Source organism: Meleagris gallopavo, chromosome 21 (genome assembly GCF_000146605.3).
Source record: "Meleagris gallopavo isolate NT-WF06-2002-E0010 breed Aviagen turkey brand Nicholas breeding stock chromosome 21, Turkey_5.1, whole genome shotgun sequence".
NCBI classification, from domain to species: domain Eukaryota; kingdom Metazoa; phylum Chordata; class Aves; order Galliformes; family Phasianidae; genus Meleagris; species Meleagris gallopavo.
Window position 1 is genome coordinate 2,960,285 of NC_015031.2, and position 23,607 is coordinate 2,983,891.

A 23,607-nucleotide genomic window follows, 5' to 3' on the forward strand; every position below is an offset into this window, starting at 1 on the left:
GGTTTGCACAATGAAGCCTGCTTTTACCCACTTCCATCTCAGATGATGTTTTGTGATGCAATTGCTTTCTGCATATGAAGGCTGAGGATGAGGAACCCCAGGGGTTCTGTACACAGCCCTGTGGGGGCACATATACAAGCAGAAGGAACACAAAGAGAGTTTCAGCCATTTTCAGGGCTGCTATAGAATGATGCAGTTGCGTGGCTGTGTTCACAGAGATGCTTACATTAATAATAAAGACAAAGCTTGGGAAGTCCAGGAATTCCACCTTCAGCTAGAGACAAGGTAATAACAGCGATTCCATATGGAGAAATTGAAGGAAAAAGAAACAACCTCATATGATGCCAAACATCACACAGCTGAGCTCAGCAGCACCTGGGTTTGGACACATCCCTTGCATGCACATCCAGGAGAGTTAAGCACAAATGCAGGAACCAAACTTTCTGCCTATATTCTGGCTTTGCACCTCAGAGCCTTCAGCAGGTTTCTGGGTTTGTCCATAGCATTACTGGTTGCAGGAACCTCCCGCACTAGTCAGTGCCAATGCTGCAAACAGAGCCCAGAGCATCCCTGAAACCCAATGGCTACAGAAGGAGGGGGTCCACCTGAAGGAGCTTTTCACCACTTCAGTAAGCACAAAAGATAAAGGCAAAAAGCTTTCAGTGTTGTATTCATTTATTAGACTTTCTACAAAACCATCACTGGCCTAAAGGTAGTGGTATCTATTAAATGTATGTAAAGTTGCTTCATTTCTTGTTTCTGGGCATTTGTGCTGCATTCACTCCATGCTTTCAAGCTTTTCTGCACTCCGTTCCCCCCCAGAAAATTGAGAATCTCATGCAATAAACCTCAAGCTCAGAATAATTACATTGCTGCCCACTTCCCCGCATGCCACAGGCAAGCACAGGTTAAGATTTGGTGCCCTAGGCTCATGCTGGCTGTGCTGAAAAGATGGGGGAGAGGGTTTAAGAGAAGAATTTTGCCTTAAAAGCAAAACCCTAAAGACTGAATGGTTTGAGTCTGGCCTGCAAAAGGCTCAGGAAACGAATCCAGAACACAAAAACACCATGATCTGATAAAGCCAAACTGCAGCTCTGCTAGAAGAGAAAAGCTTATGCTGAGAAGAAAGGGGTTTTTTTATCTTTTAATTCCTTCTGATGCCCCATCTGATCCCAGGCAATCATCCCATCCCCTCGCACTTCTCTGATTAGTTACTGCTTCCAACAAGCAATCAGAAACCAATTTCTGCAGCACGTGTCAGATTAGGGTTAAATCCTTCCGTTTCATTGAAGCATAGAGGAAATAAGAGACTCATCCTTAATTAAGGTCAGAGTCCTCTCCCAAGAAAACATTTCCTCCTCCCCTAGAGAAGCAGGCAGAGTGCCTCAGGAATGAAAACACTGCATTGCCATCAGATACGGGGAAGAGCATGGCATCCCCTGCCACCTCCCATGCTGCAGAACTCACCAGGATCCTCAGCCACAACGTTCCATGGCTACCATCAGTTTCCTTACATCTCCCAAAGGTGATTAACATCTAAGACAACATTGTGTTGAGTTTATTTCCTCACTCAAGTTTCATAATTGGCACAGAATGCAAAGGGAAAGCCTGCAGGCCTTTCATTTAAAGCCTTCACACCTTTTTAAAACCACTTCTAAGCACTCCAATAGACTCATCATCCTGTTTTACCACTTTGTTTTAGTGGTAAAACAAAGGTTATTATAGGAGGAATGTATAAAAGCATCCTACTGCATTCTATAACTAAAAACCACAAAGAGAGACCTGAGGTGATTGACTCCACTGGAGTCATTCTGGGTGTGCTGGTGAGCTCAGCTCCTTTTGTGGCAGAACATCTGATGAAGAGTGGCACTGTAGATAGCAACAATTCCATATTTATTACAGAGCAGAACCATCCCCAATTTGTGGGGAAGGTTTGGGAGCTGCAGGAGTCCCTGCTGCCAGGTGTTAAGCCCTGGAGGAGGGGTCAGCGTCCTACAGAAATAACAGGACAGCAACACAGCATTGCTCACGTGGGAAAGGAATGATACACAGCAGAGCTGCCATCCTGCAGGGACAGAGCTGATAACACTGCAATTCAGACTGGACCCAATGAATGCTGCCATAACTCAGCCCTGCAGAAGGAGCTGAACTCAAGGAATTTCCCTGCTGTTGAGTCCTTGATTTAATACAGCATTAAAGTTCACCCTGACACCTTATTTGTTATTCACTGGAACTCAGGTTTACACCCAGAGTTCCATCCCTGTGCTGGCAGCATTGGGGCATGCTGGAGGTATTCCCTGCAGCATCCTTCTCCTCCCCCACCTATGAAGCTGACCTCATGCCACACACACTGATAGCAGCTTTGTTCCCAGCCTCACCAAGCACTACAACTTGCCTGGACCACAGCTGGCACCAACATCTACACAGCTCCCAACAGAACCAGTGGTGAGGACAAGGAGGCTGGTAACAGCTCTATGTTGGTCAGTGTGCATTGCTCAGAACTTCCTACTTCGTTACCTGCAACCCCAGCACAACAGCACTCAGAAGAGCCAGGAGCTCAGGTAGTTCCCAAACATCACAGCACACGATGCATCACCTCTTACTCAAATTCTTATCCAAACTTCGGGTGGAGCCAGGAGTTGATGATCCTTATGGGTCCCTTCCAGTTTGGGACATCCTGTGGTTCTGTCATTTTCCGTTCTTATCGATGATGAAAAATCATAATCATTTTTGGAAGCTGGATCCAATCGGATCCTTATCAGACAGCATTGCTACATTACCTCCTTCTGCCCTGCACCACACCTTGCAATTTATCATTGACTTCAGACTATATCAGGAGCAAAGAAACTGAGATTGCAGCCTGATGCCTTCAGGCTCTGAGCCACACGCACAGCCACAGGATGGCTGCCCACTGCATTACATGGGGGAGGTTTGACTTGAGAGCTTTGGGTGGCTGGGCAGGACCACAGCTGTGATTTCCTAAGCAGACCAAGACATAATCATATCTAGCCAAGCATAGAGGGGCTACAGGCAACAGCCTGAGCAGATTATAATGCAGAGTAATAGCACATCTCTAAGCCAGTCTGGTCCTGTTTCACCCCAAAAGGAAGAATAAAAACCAAGTTGTTTCCTCTTCTAGAAAGAGCACTCTCTTCATTTTTGGCAGAATATATCATAGCGTTCCATAAACCTGAGCCATACACTCACCCACCCAAGAGCATCCATTGGGTTGACATTTCCACATTTGTGTGCTGGAAGTAATAACACATAACCTTATTTCAGATGCTCCTAACACCAGATGTTACTATTCCTCCCAACAGCAAATAAACTGCCACAATACGGCTGTTTAATCTCATGGATTGAGACATCTCTTCTTCCACAGTCTTGGCCAATGGGATTCTCATAGTGCTTCAAAGGGAACACCTAAGCAACGCAGCTGTAAAGCTCCAACATCAGACACGGGCTCTGGGTACTGACAGCAGGTGATTAAGCAGGTTCAGCTCAGCAGAAGACACAACCAGCACAAAAAAGGCAAAAATCCCTCTAATTCCAGGTTTGTGCCATGTTGTCCATCATTAAAACTCCGTTAGCAATGGCTGGTGGATTGATCAACTAGAACATCCCATGTTGACAAACTCGGAAGAAGAAGTCCAGAGAAATAGGAATACTTATTTGAGGTTTTGCAAGCTGACCTACTCCAGTTTGCACAGACCTCGGTGTTATAAAACAAACAGCTATCAGCTAAATATAGTTAGGAGCACTTCCACCACCAGGATGGGCTTCATGCAGGGGGCTGACCAGAGGCAGCATCAAAAACACTGCACAGCAGGCAAACATGAGGCTAAAAAGCCCATTAAACACACCTCACGGAACAGCTGCCTCTGTACCTTCCAGGAGAAGCCTCCTTTCCCAGGGCTTGTCCCAACACCCAGGACAGATTCTGCTGCGGGGATGTGACTGCAGGTTGTGAATGGAAGCATCTGCAGGGCTGGGAAAGCACTGCTTGCTGCAACAAACGGCTGCTCCCCGCCTGGCAGCACTGCTGAAAAGTTTCCAGCACTAATTGGCGGCTACAAGCGTTCCCAAAACATGATGCAGTAAATAACAAGGGAGGAATATGTCAGTGGAAGAAGAACAGATCAGCCAGGGAAAGGGACCCGGGACAGACAGATGGGTCAGATCACCCCGTGGGGTTTTCATCATCCCAGATTTTGGTGAATTCCCTCTGGTGTAACCAATACCCACGTATGCTTTCCCTGCACTACACCAGTTGTTCAGAAAAATCCAATTGGATTTCCAAAAAGAGCTGTGGGACAAGCAATACACTTTTACTTGCATTATCTTCCTTAAAGAAACTGAATGGCGGAGCACAGAAGAAGGATTAAAAGCACCTCAACCCCGAGGTCTGGATATGCAACACCCACAGTTTTCATCCTCAGACCTCAAAGCTGCAACACCACGCACCTGGGAGGAGCTGACAGAGAGACGGAAAGGATTTTCCCAAGATCACATAGTGGGGATGAACCATTCCCCACCTCTACCAGCACACGAAAGAGTTGGGAAGTCATTCTGATTGATCATAGACAGAGTATAAATGCTTCTTAAACATAACCAGTTGGCTGCCCCAGGCACAGATGGAGTCACCGAGGGAGTTAGCATTAGAGCTGGGAACACGAGCTCCCAAAACAAACAAACAAGTCGCCCAATTCAAGTCAGCATCACATTCAATGCCATCACACCAGAACTGATAGCACAACATGACAATGCTCAGTGCTATTTCTCTGCACGTACTTCTTGGCTTACGCTCTGTCTGAAGCAACCACAGCTAATTTATGGACACCATCTCACTCCTTTAGAAAATGAAGAACGGTGCCACGTCAAGGGAATCATCTCCACACAGCCTGATGCAGGAATCCTGCTTTTTTTGTTTTGTTTTGTTAAAGTGAGATTTCTTTGGTTGTTGTTGTTTTTTTTTTTCTTTTTCTTTTTCTTTTTTTTCAGGAATAGCACTAAGTATTATGTGAAGGTGCCAGACTCGGTCACATGCAGTGAAGTCATTTTTCCACTGTTAGCTACAGCAATATGAGAGTGAGAAGTTAAACCCAAACATGAATAAAGCAATTTGGATTTGTCCCATTTCGCACCACAGCTCAACAAAGTGTTCACTCTGGGCTCCTGGAGTGACCACTGGCAGTCTGCCCTCTTCATCAGCAGCTCTGATTTAGGTGTCAGAAGGCCAGGTGCACTACAAGGCCCCAGTCTTGCTGGACTCCACGTTCCCAGTCACGCAGAGCAGTGATACAACAGGCAGGCATTGCCAGCCATCTAACACAGCAGCAGAAAGCACTTGCTTGTCCCTTATCACCAGCTTGCACGGCTGCTCTTGCACTCCCCTGGGAGACAGAGGGGAAAACAGGTCACAAGGCATTACTAAGGTCTGTTTTTTTCAGAAATCTGAGCTAAGCCCACACCAATGTCTGATGTAGGTGAGCAACAAGTCATGCACAGGTTCCAATGCTTGTATGTGGGCTCTCCCTGAGCTTTGCAACTCACTGTATCGATGCTGCCATGCACTCTACAAAGCAGTACCAACAGCGTGCATCTGGAACCTGCTTTATAGGCTGCCTCTTGTCCTCATCAGGATCATGACAAGAATATGAGATATTCTTGTTCTCTCTCAACCTTCATGGAAGAGAAAGCGTTTGCAAAATAAAACCAGCAACCTCGGGAGGTGAAACCCTGCCCTTCCCCATATCACCACCCAGAGATGTGCAGGGTACAAACCCTTACGCATCCCTCCACACTGGGAAACCCCTCCAAGTTCTTCATCATTTCTTCTGAAAAAGAGGAAGAGCACCAGGAATGCTCCTTGCTGGCCTAAATTATGGCACCTCCAGGGCCACAGGCAGCAGGAGAAGAAGAACAGCAGACACAGCCCTTGGTCTCAGCAGGCAACCCAGGCTATGCTTACCCTAAAAGCACCTCTGGAACACTCAGGTTTTCCCTTAACTGAAGGCATGCCATGCACATATGTGCCCCTGAAACAAACTGGTTGCAGTGCAGCCTCTGCCATGCTGCAGCGGTTGGTGCCAGCACTTCGAGGCAGCGCCGTGCTTTGAAGCCCTGGGATTGCTGGCACCTTTCTGCCAGCACGCAGCTCCTCCTTCATCCCAGCAGGCTCTAGCAGCAGGTAGGTCACTTCTTAAAACGACCCAAGTTAAGTCCAAGGCAAGGGGCTGTGTTATGCTGAAAGCATCCCCTCCCCAGCAGGGCAGGGGGGCCGAAGAGGCCCTGAAGCACCGCTGGATGGGAGAACACTGCCCAGCAGGGGTAGGAAAAGTGACAAGGCTGACAAACCTGGCCATATGTATGCAGGTATATCCACCCCGAATACACACAGCCACGCACCGACCCATTCTCAAAATACAAGTCACCCCCCCATGGAAAACCTTCAAGCCAGCAGCGATGAAACTTGCCATCCGCTCCAGCAGGATGCTCTGCTCCCGAGCTGGGCTTTGTGGCCCTTTGAGGCTGACACAGAGCAGCACTGACAACGCTTTGTCTCCCAGCTCTCCCCTACTGCAGCTGCAGCCACCCCGATACCCCGAGACAGCATCACGCCTCTGCCCGGGCCCCCCCGGCTCGGTGCTACGGGCCAGGAGTTGAAGGAGCCTCTCGGTCCCTCCGAGATCTGTGCTGCCACCCCCCAGCAGCACGCAGGAACACATCTCCTTGCTGCAAACAAAAATAATCCCACCGCAGCCACTCCTACAGCCCTAGTCGATAGCTAGGTTGTATCAGAACAAAAAGGCAGCGGGGAGACCCAGCCCAGCCAGCAGCCGGAGACAAAAGAAAAACAGTTCTCCGGCTGCAAAGCTCCAACTCGCTCGGCGCTCGATGCTGACGCCCACCCCGATCTCCATCGCTCAGCACCGGAGCTGAGCAGGGCCACGGGGCCGCCGCCCGGACTCGGGCCGTTCCCAGGTGGGCGAACAGCGAGGGCTCAGCACGGCAATACGGCAGCACGGCCCCACCCGGAGCGCACAGCGCAGCCCCTGGCACAGAGCGCGTAACGAGGACGGTGTCTTTCCCTCCCCGACCCAAGGACAATGCTACACCGCGGCAGATCCGTGCTGACAGCGCCCAGCCCCGGAGATGAGCTTGAGCCCCATCCATCTCTCCATCTCTCCATCCATCCATCCATCCGCCCCTCCTTTGTTGGGGCTGCCCCCCATCCCAGCCCGCGGTTCCCCCCTTACCTTCCGCAGCCCGCAGCCCTTGCCGGGCGGCCGCCGTGCCCACTCCCCTGCGCGCCGGAGGGAGCTGCGATGATTGGAGGAGGGGGGAGGAAAAAAGAAGGGGAGGAGGAGGGAGAAGGGGGGGAGGAGGGAGGGAAAGGGAGGGATGGCCCGGGGCGCTGGCGGGGCACAGCCCCGGGCCCCATAGCCCCGTGAACAAGGGGCGGCTCCGGGGGCCGCCCCGCACCCGAAATGCCCGCTGGGTTGTCCGGGGCCCCCGACCGCGGCGGAAGCGGAGCGGGAGGGTGGAAGGGAGGAGAGCCGCTCCGCCTAGCGGCGGGCCTGGGGAGCGGGGGGAGCGGCTGCCCGAGAGCCGGAGCGCCCTGAAAGAGCAGGGAGAAAAACACCGAACGTGGGTCTCACCTTCTGCTCGGCGCAGATGCGGCTCTGGGTTGGGGCTCCGGAAGGGAGAGGCTCCCTTAAGTCGTGTTCTAGCAGCTATGACTGGCACAAGACGATCAAGAGGAGTTGGAGGTACTTCCTGGAAAAAAGGAGGAAGCCTCTAATTGCTGGGGACTGGAGAATGCAGTGAATTGGAGGCACCTGCAGCCTGTGGGAGCTCCTTCACCCAGAGGCAGGAAGGAAGGGCTGAGCTGATGGCTGTCACTTGGCCTTCACCACCCGTCTGCTGCTAATCCCAGAGCTGGAGACATCAGATGGAAGCACACGGTGCTGGGCCATGGAGTTATAGAATTATGAAGGCTGGAAAAGACCACTAAGATCACCACATCCAACCATTCAGCCCAGTCCCACCATGCCCACTAGGCCATGTCCCTCAGAGTCACACCTCCACTGTTCTTGAACACCTCCAGGGATGGTGACTCCACCACTTGTGCCTGTCTCCAAACTCAAATCCGTGCCTTGGACAGCAATGAAAGTGCTTTACACAAGGGCTGCAGCTCCATTCAGTGTACTTCTCTGGCCCTGCAGCCACTCTGGCTCATCCAAAGGGCAGCAGCTGAACCTTTGCACCTCAGATGCTGCAGCAAAAGGCCCCAGGCCGTGTCACAACAGTGCAGAGTCCCACCTGACATCAGTTCTGTCATTGGATGCTGTGACCCTTCTCCATCCTCAGCCCGGGAATGCACAGCAGGGATGCAGGCAGCAAAGCAGAGCAGAACAAAGCAGAATTCAACAAAGCATCACCTGCTGACAGCCCTGCTCTCAGCAGAACGATCCACCCTCAAGCAGCCTTATTTTCCATCTCGCAGATGGGAAGCTGAATCGAAAAGAAATGCTTGGTCCAAGTCAAAAATAGAACTGAAGCACCCGACACCAACGCCTCTGCTTCAACTGCCAGCTCGTTGAGCTTCCTGATATCTTCCCTGCATCCAAACACAAGTCGGTGTTTGCGGGTGTGGATGCAAGATGTTTGGTCTCTTCTCTGTAGTTGCCTATGGAGACAGCGTGTCACCAGAAGGGAGCTGGGAGACGGGGTGCTCCTGAGTCCTCCTCTGGACTCCTGCAGGTCTGAGCACACGTACCTAGGGGAATAAAAGGAACAAAAATATTGCGTGTTCTGCCATCATGAATAAGCAGGTAGGAGATGGCCTAAGCATTGAAGCATCTTTCCATTTTATTTCCCAGCGCAGAGGGATGGAGCATCTCTCAAGAGCTGACAGGACAATTGCTCTGTCGCTTACCTAAACGTTATGCTCCCCTATGATACCTCTGATTCTCTGCTCTCTAACACCAGTTTCCATCCAACAATTAGAGTGGTACTCGAGAATTAGGTCAAATGAGAAATTTAAGTGATACAAACCCCACTCATCCTCCTTCCAGAAACACCCAGCACAACTGATGGCACTTATTTGGGTGATGCCGATGTTAGATATGTTCCTGTCTGAAGGCCTGACCTTGCTTTGGTTCACTGGGAGAAACAAGATTTCATCAGAACAGCTCCAGGATCCTCCAGGGGGTGAGTGTGCCTTGTACAGCACTGAAGTGCTCTGAAAGAAGTCTTTCTACCAGCTTGACTGCTGTGCATTCCTACACACTTCTTACCGTACAAGAAAGCGCAGGTGAAAATATACTGAAGAATCACAGCAGTTCTCATTAATTATGAAAATCAAGAAAAGCTTTTACAAGAGTTTTTTTTAGTATATTTCCTATTCTGAAATTAGTACATTAACTATTACTTAAACTTCAACCATCAGTGTAATTTAGTCCTTAGCACAGTCAGGTTCCATTCTTCCTTTTTAAAGTAACCCTCCTTGCTGAGGAAATTGGGACAACACACCACATAAATGCATCACAATAAAATGGACCACACTTTATTATTGAAGAAGTCATTTTTATTACAAAAACTATACTTAGGAGCCCAACAGCCAGTAGATTACAGAGAAATTCAGCATCCATTACATGGAGGCTTGAAGTTCTGTCTGATACAGACACTGATACAGTGTCCAAGTGATGCACTCCAGACCATGCTGGCATTGGAGCTCTGGATACCTCCTCTTTTTAGTCAGCAGAATATTGTCAACCCTTTGTTTGAAGATCTCAGCTTACAATGATGAGGACTATCAGCACCTCCTCTTTGCAAGTAGGGGATTGAGTCCTGTACAGAAAAAGCTCTGTATCCATGGTCATCCAGCAGAAACTGACATATGTTTGTCAACGTCTGCACCTCAGCGTCAAACATTTACAAGCAAAGATGACCAAAAGAAAGGAACACAACACACAAATAGAAAAACACAGCACATGGAGCCTGAAGGGATATTTGGTACTACTTATATACAACATCTTATTTCTGGTAAAGAGGGGCCAGGGGAACGATCCAAGTTTAAGTAGTGGATGAGTTCTCAAAGCAAACCTTCAGCTCCAGCACAGCATTGCACATTTATTTTCATTTTCTTTCTTTGTTACTGCCCTAAAGGTTGCTGTTTGACTCGGTCAGGACTGAAGGTTGGGCTGTCCTTTGCTTAGCTGTTTTTTTACATGTCAGGAGAACCGAGAGCTGCACTGCAAGCTTTGCTCTGATAAAAAGACTTCCATGCCTACTGACCTCAAAGAGGAGCAAACATCACCAGCATTTTGTAGGCATGGAAACCAAGACTGGGAGAGCTTAGCTTACCCTCCCAAGACTTGCTCTAACCCAGTAGCACAGCTAGGTACAGCACTAAGGGTGCCAGACTGTGGTTATTATGATGTACTTCTACTCTGTTTATATGTTTCTTTCTTATACACATTCAAGCCAGAAGTAAGCCTATCAGATCTCCCAGCACAACATCCTACACTCGAACCACTGCATGAAGCTACTTTGCAAAGCCCCTGGCAACTGTGTGCATACCTCTGTGTAGCTCAGTGCATCCTCAGGAAAACAAAAGGAGGCAAAAACAGTCATAATGTAGCAACTCTACCTTTTCCCAGTTGCCAAACTGTCATGTTTGTATGCAACAACACCATTAGTTTGCAAACCATCAAACCATCCAAACCATCTTATGTTTTGCAAAGCAAAATTGCTTCTGGCCCAGCGATTGTTTTTTTCCTTTTATGCCAAAAAATTACTCCTCTCTTCAGTTTCTGCTCAAGGATGTGCCACCAGGCTTTTCTCTCTGCTGCCAGGGGTGAAAAGATTCATCATTTTCTCTGACCTGGTTGAAAAGGGTCTGTGACAAATTAGAACCAGGCTGTAGAGCATGAAAAAAGGAGATTATTTCCCTGTTGTTTGGGCCTGACAAGTAATACTGCAGATCAAATAGAAGCACCAGATGTTTTCTACTACCAGAGCTACAGAATGTGCAGGACCTGCAAGAAGCAAGAAAGTCCCATTTCCTCTGCGTAAACTACAGTGTGTTAGAAGATCAAAGTCAAGGGAGGGGAGCCAGGTTGGAAAAGCTCCCTGTCTGTGGCTAGAACTTAAGGAGATTTTGGTATCTACAAGTGAAGCTGTGTTTAATGAGGAAGGGGAGAGAAATGTGCTCCAAATTTTGATGCTTGGAGAAAAGCTACGCTTTAAAAAAAACATCTTCCTTGGGAATGCACTCAGGTGGTTTGACCAGCTGGCCTGAGCGTGGACACTGACCGCAGTATAACTAGTTGCCCTCTGCTTCCCCCAAATGTCTGTTTCTGATTAATTTTCAACTGAAGATCCTGACTGACCTGACATAAATAGCACAGCAGAGAGAATAGCATCAATACAAAGCTCAAAACCCACAGCACATCCCATTTCAGAGCCGGTGCAGGGAACGACCTGCTAGCTTGTCTCTGGGAGAATGCTCTGTGGTAGTTACACTGAATTTTGTTCTTTCCACAGAAACATCCCTTTGCTACAGAAATGTGCTATTCTGGTACAACAAACTATCTACCATATGTTAGGATTTTGTTTTTCCCACCATATTATGTTTTCACCATCGACCTATCCAACCATCCACTGATCCCAGCCGTCATTTCTTAGGAAGGCATTAAAAGGTTTAAAGAATCACCACAAGGTCTTTATAAAAAAGAGATTGTTTCTTTGTGCAGAAATTAGGCAGCAAGGTGCCCCAGATGACCTCATTCTGTGACTAGAAATTGCTGCAGCAATTGCTAGGAGGAAAAGACAGTCGTGCCTCCCAAAAAATCCAGCCTCTCTAAAATGGATACAGGAGGGTTGAAGAATCCTGCTCATTTGCCAGGTGTTGGCTTTGATTTTAGAATATTTATTACAGAAAAGCCCTTCTAATGTGGATTTTATCAGCCAGATGCCATGATATAACCCAAATCCAGGAACTTATGCGTGACTCTTTAGTTTCCTGCCAGTTTAGTCTTATTAATTGCACTGCATCAGTTATATTATATATTTCAATGAGGAACAAATCTGCCAGTATGGCTTTGTACAGAATGCAATACTGTGATACATAAAAATTGCACTCCAATCTATTTTCTAGTTTTACTGCCACCATTAAATGGAAACTCCCTTCATCTCAGCTGTCTTCACTAACAGTGAAAGAGGAACAATTCTGCTGAACTAATCAGTAAAGAGCTTTGAGTTGACCAGACTAAATGTGGCCGCCACACATTAAAACAGCTCCTGGTGCCTGCTCTAGTATTTGTCTCCATCCTAAATCCTCACGGGTGAGCTCAGTGAAAGCTCCTGCTGCTGCTCAGTCCTTTTCAGTCACATCAGAACTGGTGACTGAGCCCTGACCTGCTGGGTGCACTAAAACCACTGGCCTGTCAGTCCTCACAGCTCCCATAAAGCACACACATGCTCCATTTCACATCAGAAGGCACAGACACATGAGAATGATGTTTAGAAACAGGAGAGACAGTAATTATACCTGATATTCCTGAATAGAACTGTGTTACACTGCACTTGGCACAAGCAGCACATTTTCTATCCCTTCAAAGATGGTAACAGAGTAAATGCATTAAGCACCACTGTTCAGAACAGGGTGACCCATTGCATGCACAGACAGACTGAGTAATGTCCAGCCTGTTTTTCTTTTTTTTCCTTCTCTGCAAATGTCAGGGCTTGGTCATGCCAGCATGCATTGCACTCATAACTTCAGACAATGCAAATGCACAGTGTGCACTTCAGAACAGGCCAGTAGGAAATGCCAGCTTGTTAGTTGTGAAGGCTCAAGAGAATGAAGGAAAAGAGGCAAACTGTGTTACCATCTTTAGAAGCAGGAGAAATCCAAGGAGCAAATATAAAGCTAACAAGTGGAAAAATACAATTCAAGTAAATTAACCTGTGGAAGACAGAGCCAGAATACATTAGAGGTCGTTAAGGTAATCATATTGCAGCTGTAGCTATGTTAATTCTATTTAGGAAAAACAAATAGCATGAGACAGCCCTCAACTCTCAATTGAAAAGAAACTTATCTGAACAAACTCAATAGCTGTTTGATATGGCACTTCAGGGCTGCCTCTCTTTCCATTGAGCCCATGATAACATATGGGGATGCTCTGAAGGGATATTTGCTTGAAGAGCCTTCTGGTCTCTTCCAGTAGGCACTCTTGAGATATCTTCTATTTTATATTCTCCACAATACATCTGAGAATGCTGGTAGCAAAAGAGCAGAAATAACTGATTACTGAGATATATACTGAGGAAAGGAAATTAGAAACAAAAAGTTTACCAGGGCATCTTTTGGTGAAGAATTCTTTCAAAATATGACTTAAATCATCTCACACCTATCCAGCATGCAAATAGTATACATAGCTAAAGGAAAAAAAAGAAGATATTTGTGAACTGAGCCTAAAATGTCATGGAAACAGACCTCCTCCTAACAGGCTGAGAATTCGTTTCCTTGTTGTACACAGGCAAGTGTGGCAGAGAAACCCACCCACTCCCATTTGTACCTATGATATTTAAGCAAACAACAAACACTGACCAAAATCTGAAATACGTATCAAATTTATACATCTAATTGTTTTCTTCACAACTTGGCTTATTTTAAGATATTATTATACTCCATGGCATCAAGGTCGTAATACAAAGCCATGACCATATTGCAATTTGAGAGCAAACTGCCTTGAGATGATATACTGCTATGGCCTTCAGGTCCTAACAGTCAGGGAGTTAAGTCTGACCATTTCTGCACTTACAGTGAATGCTCTGCTCATGCAGATGATGTTTCACAGGGCTGACATGACTGATCTGAGAGCTGGAATGCGGGGCTACATCCTGCAGTTGCATTTCAAACTTGCAGGGCAGTTTCACTCTCTTTATTCCCTCCCACCCAAAAAAATAACATATCAATATGTTTAAAGACCAAATCTGTGTGTCTGGTGGATCTAGAAATACATACCCAGATCAGCTTGAGCAGGAGTTGAAAAGAAATTATAAACTTGCTGGATTCATTCCACCATTGCTGCCTCAGCAGTATTGCTTTGAGAGATATGGAATGCACAAGAATACCTGTAAATGTAACACAGGAGAGTAAAACACTTCTCCCACAGCAATTGTGGGCTTTAAGGAGGTAAGTGTCACCCTCAACACAGCACAGGACCAATTTTGGCATTTGTTTGCAGTTGTGGCTGCAGTCTGATAAAGCCATGGACTTAGCCAGGATGTGCTGTCACACAGCTGCACAAGAAGCCAGTCTCTGATCTCTGCAGCAGCAGATTAGTTGCACACATTTTCCACCTCTACCACCTCCTGGCCTACAGCAGACTATGATTATACTGACACAAAAGATGCTTTTATCATCAATTGCAGTGAAGTTGCACCCAAACTCAGAGGTCTGGGAAGCATCAGCCTCCCAATTTGCCAATTTCAACAGGGAATGGAAGCCTCAATTTAGCAGAAGTCATAACTGCAGGTTTGAATTCATCTGTGGGAGCAATTGCTGTGAAATTAATTAGATCACCAAGTGTGCATAGTTGTACCGTGGCTTGCAGGTGCACAGCACCCTTTCAGGATCAGCCCTTTCCAATGCATTACCTTGTTTTAAAGCAGCAGAACACAGATGCAATGGAATGCCAGTAGAGACAACACTAAGATTTGAGCTTGTAAACCCCTTATTTTCTCAAGCAAGCTCAACTTTCCTACAGAATTTGATTTTCCAGTTCTATTCCTGCCTTTAACACAAATTTTCCAGCTATGCTGACTGAGCCATAAGGAAGTCAAGTGCCTTGCTCAGAGTTACACTGCCTGAGACATGGGACAGAGAAAAACAACTGACTGTTGAGATGTCCTTTGAATCACTCTGTTAAGTTCCACTTCTAATAAACCATAATACAATCTCCAATGCTGCCTCATGTGCATCTAGCAAATCACTCTCTGCAGCAAGTTATTTTCAATAAGTAACAGTATTCCCACCCTGAGATGAGCTTTACTAAGCACAGCTCTGTGTGTTACAATGAAACAACAAGAGATGTTCACTGAGGGCATTTTGCTGCTTTCTAATTGCACTGTGTTAAACCTCCACACGCACTGACAGTTCATCCCAATAAATGGCTGACTGATAGCTGTGCAAACACACCAGCTCATGCAGCCACTATCTGAATTTCACAACAAAGATTAACAGAGCAGCTCTGTCCCTCTGTCTCTGGCTCTGAAGTAACTCAGTGTTGGTGACATTTGTATGACTGTATCACCCATCCACAGCAGAGGAACCTCTGAAAGGCAGAGAGAGCCAAACTCAATGCACAGCCAGTCTGAAGGCAGCATGTAAGAATTTCTGCCCTTTCAGCTCCTTTATCAGCTGGTGGCAGCATGCAGTTCAGGTGTTGTTAACTGGGAACTCACTGATCTGACAAAGAGAGCCTCTGAAATGCAGTATAGTCACAGTGGACTCGTGGCACACAATTTATATAGCACTATCTGCTGGGGAAGCAGCTTACCCTATAGAATCCTCCTATAGTGCTGCAGTAAACAGCAGTTTACATCTGAACTGATCATCTGTTTGGCTTTATAGAAACAAACATACAAAGCACCAGAGATAATTCCTGCATGTACAAACATGTAATGCTTGCATGTAGCTGTGTTTATTATCATGTATAAAACCTGCACAAATATAATTGTGTGAGTCATATAAGGAAGAATTCAGTAGAAATAACAGACAAAGGCCACATTGTAGATCAAAACTCTCTCCTCTTGGAGAAAACATCACACCTTCCTGTTTCAGTTTTGCCATCTATATGTTGGAAATATCAGGTTGTTTTGGGGTTTGTTTCCAGCGTGTTGCCTGGATAAATGAAGTTTTCAGCTATTCAGTTAAAGATCCTATCAAAATATTAACAGAAAGCCAAGTTTCAAGCTAAATCTGAAAGCAAGCTCGGAAACTATTACTTAAAAATATATCTAGGAAACTGCCCTGTTCTCAGCTGATCAGAGTACTGAATTCAGGAACTAATTTAAGAGAATGATCAAGAAAGGGAAGCAGTAACAGCGTAGGAATCAGCCTCTGTTCTCAGCTTTGGTGGCAGCCTCACAGTTGAAAGCAGTACTTACATGAAATGCTTACCAGCCTGGAAATATCTGGGACGAATGATGTTTAGGGAAGAGACAGTTGCCAAAGCTCAGTAAGCACGCACTGAATGTAACACTATGCATTGTTACTAAGTCATATGGGAAAGAACATTGTATTCAGTGTCCCATCTCTTCATCTATAAGGCTGTCACCCAAACAAGGGAGCACAGGAATGGTCACCAGGAGGTCAAATGCTTTCAGGTACAGTTAATTTTTTGATAGAATGTCTGTTTAATCTGAACAACATACAAAGTTGAGAGGAGCTGCAAGAAAAGTAGAAAAGCAAAGCAAAAGGTTTTTGATAAACTGTAGAAGAACTGTAGAAAACAAACAAATGAGAAGTGATTCAGTTAGGAGAAGTGGATGCAGAACTCTACGTTCATCTGGAAAAGTGTAAAAAAGAGAAAAAGGGGAACACCAGGCAAATATCAACTGGTTATCACAATGAAAACTGAACACCAGCCAGTGATACGCTCTGAACTGAAATGATGCACAATTTGTTTTTTGCTCAAACTGGGGTATTTCAATTAGTCTGTTATGGACTGTTTGAAACGAGGCAGTATGCAGCGAGCTGTGCCTCCATGTGAGCTACAGGCTGCATGTTCATACTGGGTGCAGTAACTAGGCTAAAGCCTGGGGTTGTTTCTTCTCCCCTCCCTGTACTGGAGGAAGGAGGGATCAGCAACCATAGCAATAAAAGCAGCAGCCACCCCAGCTGCCAGTGCTTTCCTCCCCTCATGGCTCCAGGAATATGGCTCATATTTTATTCATGAAAAATGAGGCCTCTGGGGGTCTAAGGAAGAAAAAAAAAAAAAAAAAAAAAAACAATCCAACAGGAAGTAAATACTTCTTGGGAGCACTTGCTTGCAATCTGGCAAGGCATGGAATGAGAAGCGGGGGTGGAGGAGGGAAGCCTGAAGCCTCCCTTCCTGATGGCATTCCTGTGATGGGAGGAAGGAGGACCACAAAGAGTGAGCTGCACCCTGAAGGTCGCTGTGGTGACCCGGTGCAGCAGGGAACAAAGTGGGTCCCACAGCGAGGTGTCCCCAGCCAAGGCTTAATATCAGTAAACAACCTCCTACAATCCTTCATTTTCCTGAGAAGAAAGACATGAATCTGGTGTCACTAATTGGAGATGGTGTCATGTGAACTCTAATTGTAGAGGCATAGCCATCATCCCCCCCCTCACAGTTCAAACCTAACACTGACACAGCACTGGCTGTTCCTAATTTCATAAGCCTTACCATCAGGGATGACTGTTTCTGAACTAATTGTTTTGCACAGGACACTGAAGCTCTTTCTGAGAAGCCTGGACTTCTTGCAAATCTCTGGAATCTGCATGAAAAGAAGGAAGCAGTCTATTACTTTCTGACAGACTTTCTTAAAAAGAACACCTGTGAGAAAAAGTTTATCTCTAGACAATTATAAAGGAATGTAGCATTTTACATTAACATCCATTTTTCATTGTCTTAATTACCATCTAACAAACATTAGCCCTCAATATCTCCCCTACAGAGCTGAGCAAATGAGAAACAAGCCATAGTAGTTCAGTCAGAATGAAGGGAAAGGAAAAACAAGACTAAAAAAATCAGAAGTGGCAGAGGAATGCTCCCTGGGAGGGGCAGCCAACATTCATTTAATAATGCCAACATTTTGTATGAAAAGCTTTTCTGGGTGACTGTAAAGCATATGGATTAATACCAGCATGTAGGGGAGTTAGATTAAAAATAAATCAGTATTTAAGGTGCTCTTTATGGGATGGGAGATGGGGAAACAGAGATATGGTTCGCCACCAGGTAAAATTACTGTGGAAATAAATTCAAAACAAACAAACAAAACTCTAAGGACAACCCCAAATTAAATCCTGGTTTTGTTGGAATGAACGGGACTTTTCTTCTGCTCCACCATAACACTAAAACTGCACTCATTTCTTTTCAGCTAGTTCACCTTCCTTATTTTGAAAATCTCACTTCAGTGCACCCACCTTGAGCCTACGTGTGCTCAGAGCCCATTGGAGACAAACTCAGGGAGGCAAAGCCAATCCTGGTATCAGAAATGTCAGCTCTCAGAGTCGGGGCACTTCCTGCTCTTCAGTCACCATCAGCTTCCCTGGTACCAATGCATCAACTCTCAATCTTCACTCAACAGAACTGAGATAACTAAAACAGATTACAGGAACTTTTCCTTCTGGGTGTTTTTATTTTATTTTAAACAGAATGTTTAAGTAAACGTTGAACAAAATTCCCAGAGCACAAATATTTATGCTAGGTAGCATCTGTAGCACCTGGCTGGCCTCTGATGGCTGGCGATGGTTACAAAGGTCTTACATTCATCCACAGGGATCCCAAAAGCATTTTACAAAATATGCCATGGAACCTGTAGTTATAATAAACATTTGTTTAAGTATCTGCATATACACTGAATATAGACTGTCAGTTAACCAAACAAAAATGTAATAAGCAACTCACATGTACAAAGTGGTTTCAGACTGGTACATGAGATCCTCCATGCCAATTTTGACATCAGAAATGTTTTACCCTGTTACTTACAGCACTGAAGTTACACAGAAGCTGATGATGCACAGTTCCTCTGCAACAGAGGTGCTCTCAGATGCCCTTGGATACAACAAACAAAGCAGACTACTAGGTATTTCTGCTACAGTTAAAGCTGCTTTCAGCAAGTGTAGGTAAAAATCAATGGAAAAAGAGCAGCGTGAGAGCAGAGAAATCAAGTATTTGGGGGGAAGCTGCAGCAGAAGACATTTCACTCTGTGGTATTATTTGTTCACTTGGAAGGGGCAAATCCCAGATGACTAATGCAGGAAAGAGAAAATTCTCCCCACCTCAGCCCCATTTCTCAGACTTGTCCTGTGATAACTTTAGCTTAGTGCTGTAGCATTAGCAACAGTGAATAACAAATGCCCTGAATTGGAGGGTATGTTGAACCTAATTAAGGCATGGGAAATGTAGATAGGCAGCTTTAATCCACAGAGTTAATCCAAGAAGAATGAAGCCTGGCTTGTGGGATTAATAACCAAGGATTTACCTCCACAGGAACATCCAGTCACTTCTCATTGGAAAGGTGCTCTGTGGAGCACAAGGGCTGTGCTGGCACCACACTGCTGCCAACTCAACTTTTGAAACAGTCACAGTCTGAGAGCATATTTCTGTATTATCCTGTGGCTTTAATACAATCTTTGAGATACACAACCACTAAAACAAGTCTGAAGAGCACAAGTCCTATTTTTCTTTATATGTCTGTGCAAAAATACTCCAGACATTTAGAATAATGCCCAATTGCATGCACAGAGGTTGGAAGATAACAACTGGAATTTTATTTGTCAGATTTTTCTAACTTCCTCTGTCCTTATCATTTTATGATTAAGCCAGGCTCCACCTTCACCTTTACCTTTTGGTAAATTCCTCCTTTCTGCTTTAAGAACTTCCTGTTTTGAACATTGCAGCTCTTCCTTCTCTGCAATCCACGCTCTGCAAGCTTGAAGGAATCTTGAGTTCTACTGCCTAATAATTTTAGGGCTCCTAAGAAACAATGACAGTACTGTGTTTTCATCGATGATATAAAGAAGTTGAACGCAAACAACTTTTGTTGAAGATTCATTTGTTCCATTTGGCCAAAAAAAGGCTCTGATCAAGATTTGCTCAGCATTTAATAGATGAAACACAGCTGAACAGGATTGCCTAATGTCATGCAGTACCAGTTAGGGACAGTCAGTGGGGAATATTGCCAGATTGTTGATACAGGGAACCAACACAAAAGAAATATGGATACTGGATGCAGAACAGGATAACCATGCTGCATCACAGCTGCACTGTATCTAAGCAAAAGTCAAGCACTATTGTAACTTAAAATTAAAACCACTCCACTTTGCATTAACTCCATTGCAAAGTTCTTTCAAAGTTCCTGACAGACATTAATCAAATAGTAGCAGGCATTGTCTTTATCATGGGACAAACAACGCCACAAGATCGATTTTGTTTTGTTGAAAACACAGACCAAGTGGCTAATTGTCTAAAGAGTGGGTGAACACAGACTGCCCGTTTCTGTTCTAACTATCCAACCTTACCACTCACCAAAGCTTTAACAGGCACTGCCTCCCTCTTCTGCTTTTGCAACAGCTCATGGCTTAACCTTGAAGCAGACTGCTCACAGATCACAGCGCTAGCAGCCCGCCACTGCCTTTTAGCCTCCGGGAAAACGTTCATTTAAGAGAGTTACCTTTCCTGCAGACAAAAGAGGGATCAGGGCAGAGCCTGTTCTCTCAGCTGTCACGCGTGGCCCTGCACACAGGTGTTTGTACTCCCTCTGCCGACTGAAGCCGAAACCACACGTCTGGTTTTGTACCCTCGTAGTCCTCTCCCAAGCACTTCAAACAAACAAAAATAATTGAAACTTAAATGACATTTTCAGCCTGAAGCATCCAAAGACCAGAAACGTAGCTCACTGCTCCTGAATCTTGCTCTTTTAGCCTAGTGTAAAGCACTGGGCAAATTACAATACATTCCTCAGCACCCACACAGAAATCATAACAAATCTTGTCTGGATGAAAACTGTGATGACTTCAATCTAATCCTGGAAGTGTTTTTAGATGCTTCTATGAAATAGCTACACATATGTGTTTATTTTTAACAACATGAGAGTATTCTGATAGCAACAACCTTCAGTCTTTCCAGCTACTTTTTCTTTGCAGTTTCTCACTTCCCTCACTTCCAGCAGCACAAATTGCTTAAGCTCAGATTGAGACAGCATGCTGCTTCTAATTGCACGTGACAACATTAAAATAAATAAATAAATAAATAAATAAATAAATAAATAAATCAGGGGAAGGTACTTCACAAAAATATAAAGAGCAATTAGATTTAGTAAATAAAAGCACCCAGGTAACAGAGCAGGCAGCTGTCACACTGGGTTTACCCAGGCTGCATGGGTGAGCTGCTGTTGCTCTGCAGCTAGTGGAGAAGATGCTAACAAGAGAGGAAGGATGAGGCAGAGGATAGGGAAATAAAAGCAGAGATTTTGATGTTTTGGCAGGGAACTCAGCCATAGTATTTAGGAACAAGTTTTAAGTGGTACATGTTCCCTCCCAGTTATGCCCTACAGAAAAGTGCACGAATAGAAGGATGCTACGATGCTGCAAGAAAGACAAACTAATATCCCACATCTCCTGGCAGCATCCTCCCCTTTTTTTGCTTACTTTTTTTTGCCCCTTTAGAGGTCAAGCACAGCAGCTCTGCATGAATCCAAGCTTCCATCAGTCTGGGTAAAGATAAGCTAAGCCCAGGAAACACTCTAACATAGCAATGCCATATTTCATAAAGCACAAATCCAGCCCTCTTTCCAACCATCCCATCACTTTTTTCACTCCTGGTATTTGTAGACCTTTGCTTTATGCTTTCAGTCTCAGTGAGCAGACGATAAAACGGTTGGTAGCATCAGAATTCAGTCCAATCTCTCCATACTAACAGTATGAAAAGGAGAGAGCACAGGGAATAGCCTCAAAGGGGACTGCAGACTCCACATTTTGCTGGCAGCAAGACCATCTGTGCTACGTGACCTACTTGTGGCTGCTGAACAACAGCACGCTGCAATAGGAGGTGACAGCTTAAACTGGGACTGCAGGGCTGGTGTGGATGGGGAACAGCCAAAGGAACTTTACATTTCTCTTTTCACTGTAATTTAAGGTCTCAGCCCCCAGCATTTCAGATCTGCTAAATAACAAAATAATGGTAAACTGAGCTTACGGTTTGTCGTTTGGTCGGTTTTGTTTCTTTTTTTTCACCCAAAGCAAAATCACCTGAATGTTCTACATTTCTCCCCACCCTCCTCAAAGCATTACATGCAACTTTTTGTGACTTATCCGTAGCAAATATGCAGTACACATGTACTTTTTGATAACGATTGCCTGAGGTTGTGTTTGATTATTTCTCTTGCCTCGCAGGTTTGACACCTCACATCCCCCTTCATCATTTCATCACTGTAGCTCTTCACTGTTTTCAACTGCCTTGCCTTGAGCGACTTCACTGGTTTAAACTTCTTGTTCAAACTCAAAACAAAACTACTTTGCTTGCCACCAGCTGTAACATGCAAAACGGCAATTCTTTTGCCACAACTTCTGCATTTTACCAACTTCCTGACAAAACCTCTTGCACGGAGATTTAGTTTCCCTACAGGGGTTAGAGTATGAGTTGCTGAGTGTAGACGAGATGAGAAGAACTTCCACGTGGACTTTAAAGACCTTGTTCTCAACAGCAAACACCTACAGCTGAGACATCCTTGCTCTTGGGATAACCACAGGATCACTGTTTTATTTCTCTCGTAGGATCTTCATTCCTAGTAGCAGAGGCTGTTTGAACACATCCAAGAACAGCACTCATTTTGCTAATTAGATTATCAGCAAAAAGCTGTTATCTGTACTGTATATCGGTTACAGAGGCTTAGTAAGCTTTTTCTGCATATCTTTTGGGGTGTGAAAGGACATCAGCAGGAATTTACTGAAATTCAGGGTCACTCTCCCTTCAGGCAGTGCTGATTATACACCAAAAGAGTTCTGCTATTTCAGCACTGAAGTTGCAACTCAGTTTATCCTGGATGTATCCTGTGATCTCAGGCTGACAATACCAACAGTTCACAATCTGGGACAGGTGGCTGTCAAAGCTTTCAGCTGAGGTATGCCTACCCACATACCCTACTAATATCACAGTACCCGCAATAAATACCTGTGCTATAAGCTACAGAACCACTGCGGATACACCAGGAGTCACTGCCTACGCAGAGGGTGCAGTGCTTTGGAAGGCTAATTTGCAAAGAAACACGTATTGTAATTGGTTAGTAGAAACACATCACAAAAATCTGTCATCAGGCACTCCGCATCAATTCTCACAAATAGCCTTTCAACCAGCCCTTATCAACAGTAATCCTGCATGTACAGTGGGAGAATTAACCCTGGCCAGGAAAATTGTATCTTATCCAGAGGCTGGTACTTCCTAAGAGCATAACAACTGTTTAATTTGGCAAGAAATCAAAGCATGACTCGTGTGCTGTACTGACAGGCTTTTATGACCAGCAGTGCTGTATGCAGCCACAATATTTTACTGCCTCACATTGGCTCCTGCTGAACACTGCAGCAAGTTAAATCCGAAGGAAAAGAGTAACGCAGCCAGCCTGAACCTTAGGACGGCAATGTATTCACGTGGTATCTGCGTTACAAACGTTCTGAACTTGGGGAAATAAAGCCAATTGCCCTGTCCTTGTATATCACACGATTACGTCTTGATTTAATTTCCTACTTTAAGGAAGATGAGGTTAACCCACACTTATCTCAGGCCGCGTAAAGCCTGCTGACCACTCACAAACCCCCTCACAAACCCACGGCTCCCCGCAGAGCCCCGC

The 23,607-nt window shown here is 45.3% G+C and overlaps 1 protein-coding gene and 1 long non-coding RNA gene across 9 annotated transcripts in view; both read right to left on the minus strand.

The window, feature by feature from the left end:
• The window catches only part of CLIP2 (CAP-Gly domain containing linker protein 2), a 58,588-nt gene extending 50,804 nt beyond the window's left edge, over positions 1–7,784 (minus strand). For 2 of the 3 annotated variants that reach the window (XM_031556415.1, XM_010721813.3), the window contains exon 1: positions 7,260–7,351. The gene's annotated coding sequence lies outside the window, so the exon portion shown is untranslated. Of the gene's footprint in view, positions 1–7,259; positions 7,352–7,661 lie in introns of those variants that run through there. The other variant, XM_010721814.3, reaches the window with a different exon arrangement.
• A 2,343-nt stretch (positions 7,785–10,127) lies between these two features.
• Positions 10,128–23,570, minus strand: LOC104913865. Of its 6 annotated transcripts, none has more exons than XR_004161779.1 (6): positions 21,413–23,570; positions 20,437–20,584; positions 18,185–19,739; positions 17,445–17,535; positions 14,036–14,145; positions 10,128–13,446 (listed from the first exon to the last, which is right to left on the minus strand). It is a non-coding gene; the product is annotated as an uncharacterized LOC104913865 (long non-coding RNA). The 6 variants fall into 6 exon arrangements; XR_004161781.1 differs by having other exon boundaries at positions 18,185–18,359; positions 19,609–19,739; positions 20,437–23,570; XR_004161780.1 differs by having other exon boundaries at positions 18,185–18,576; positions 19,609–19,739; positions 20,437–23,570.
• Between the last annotated feature and the right edge of the window lie 37 nt (positions 23,571–23,607).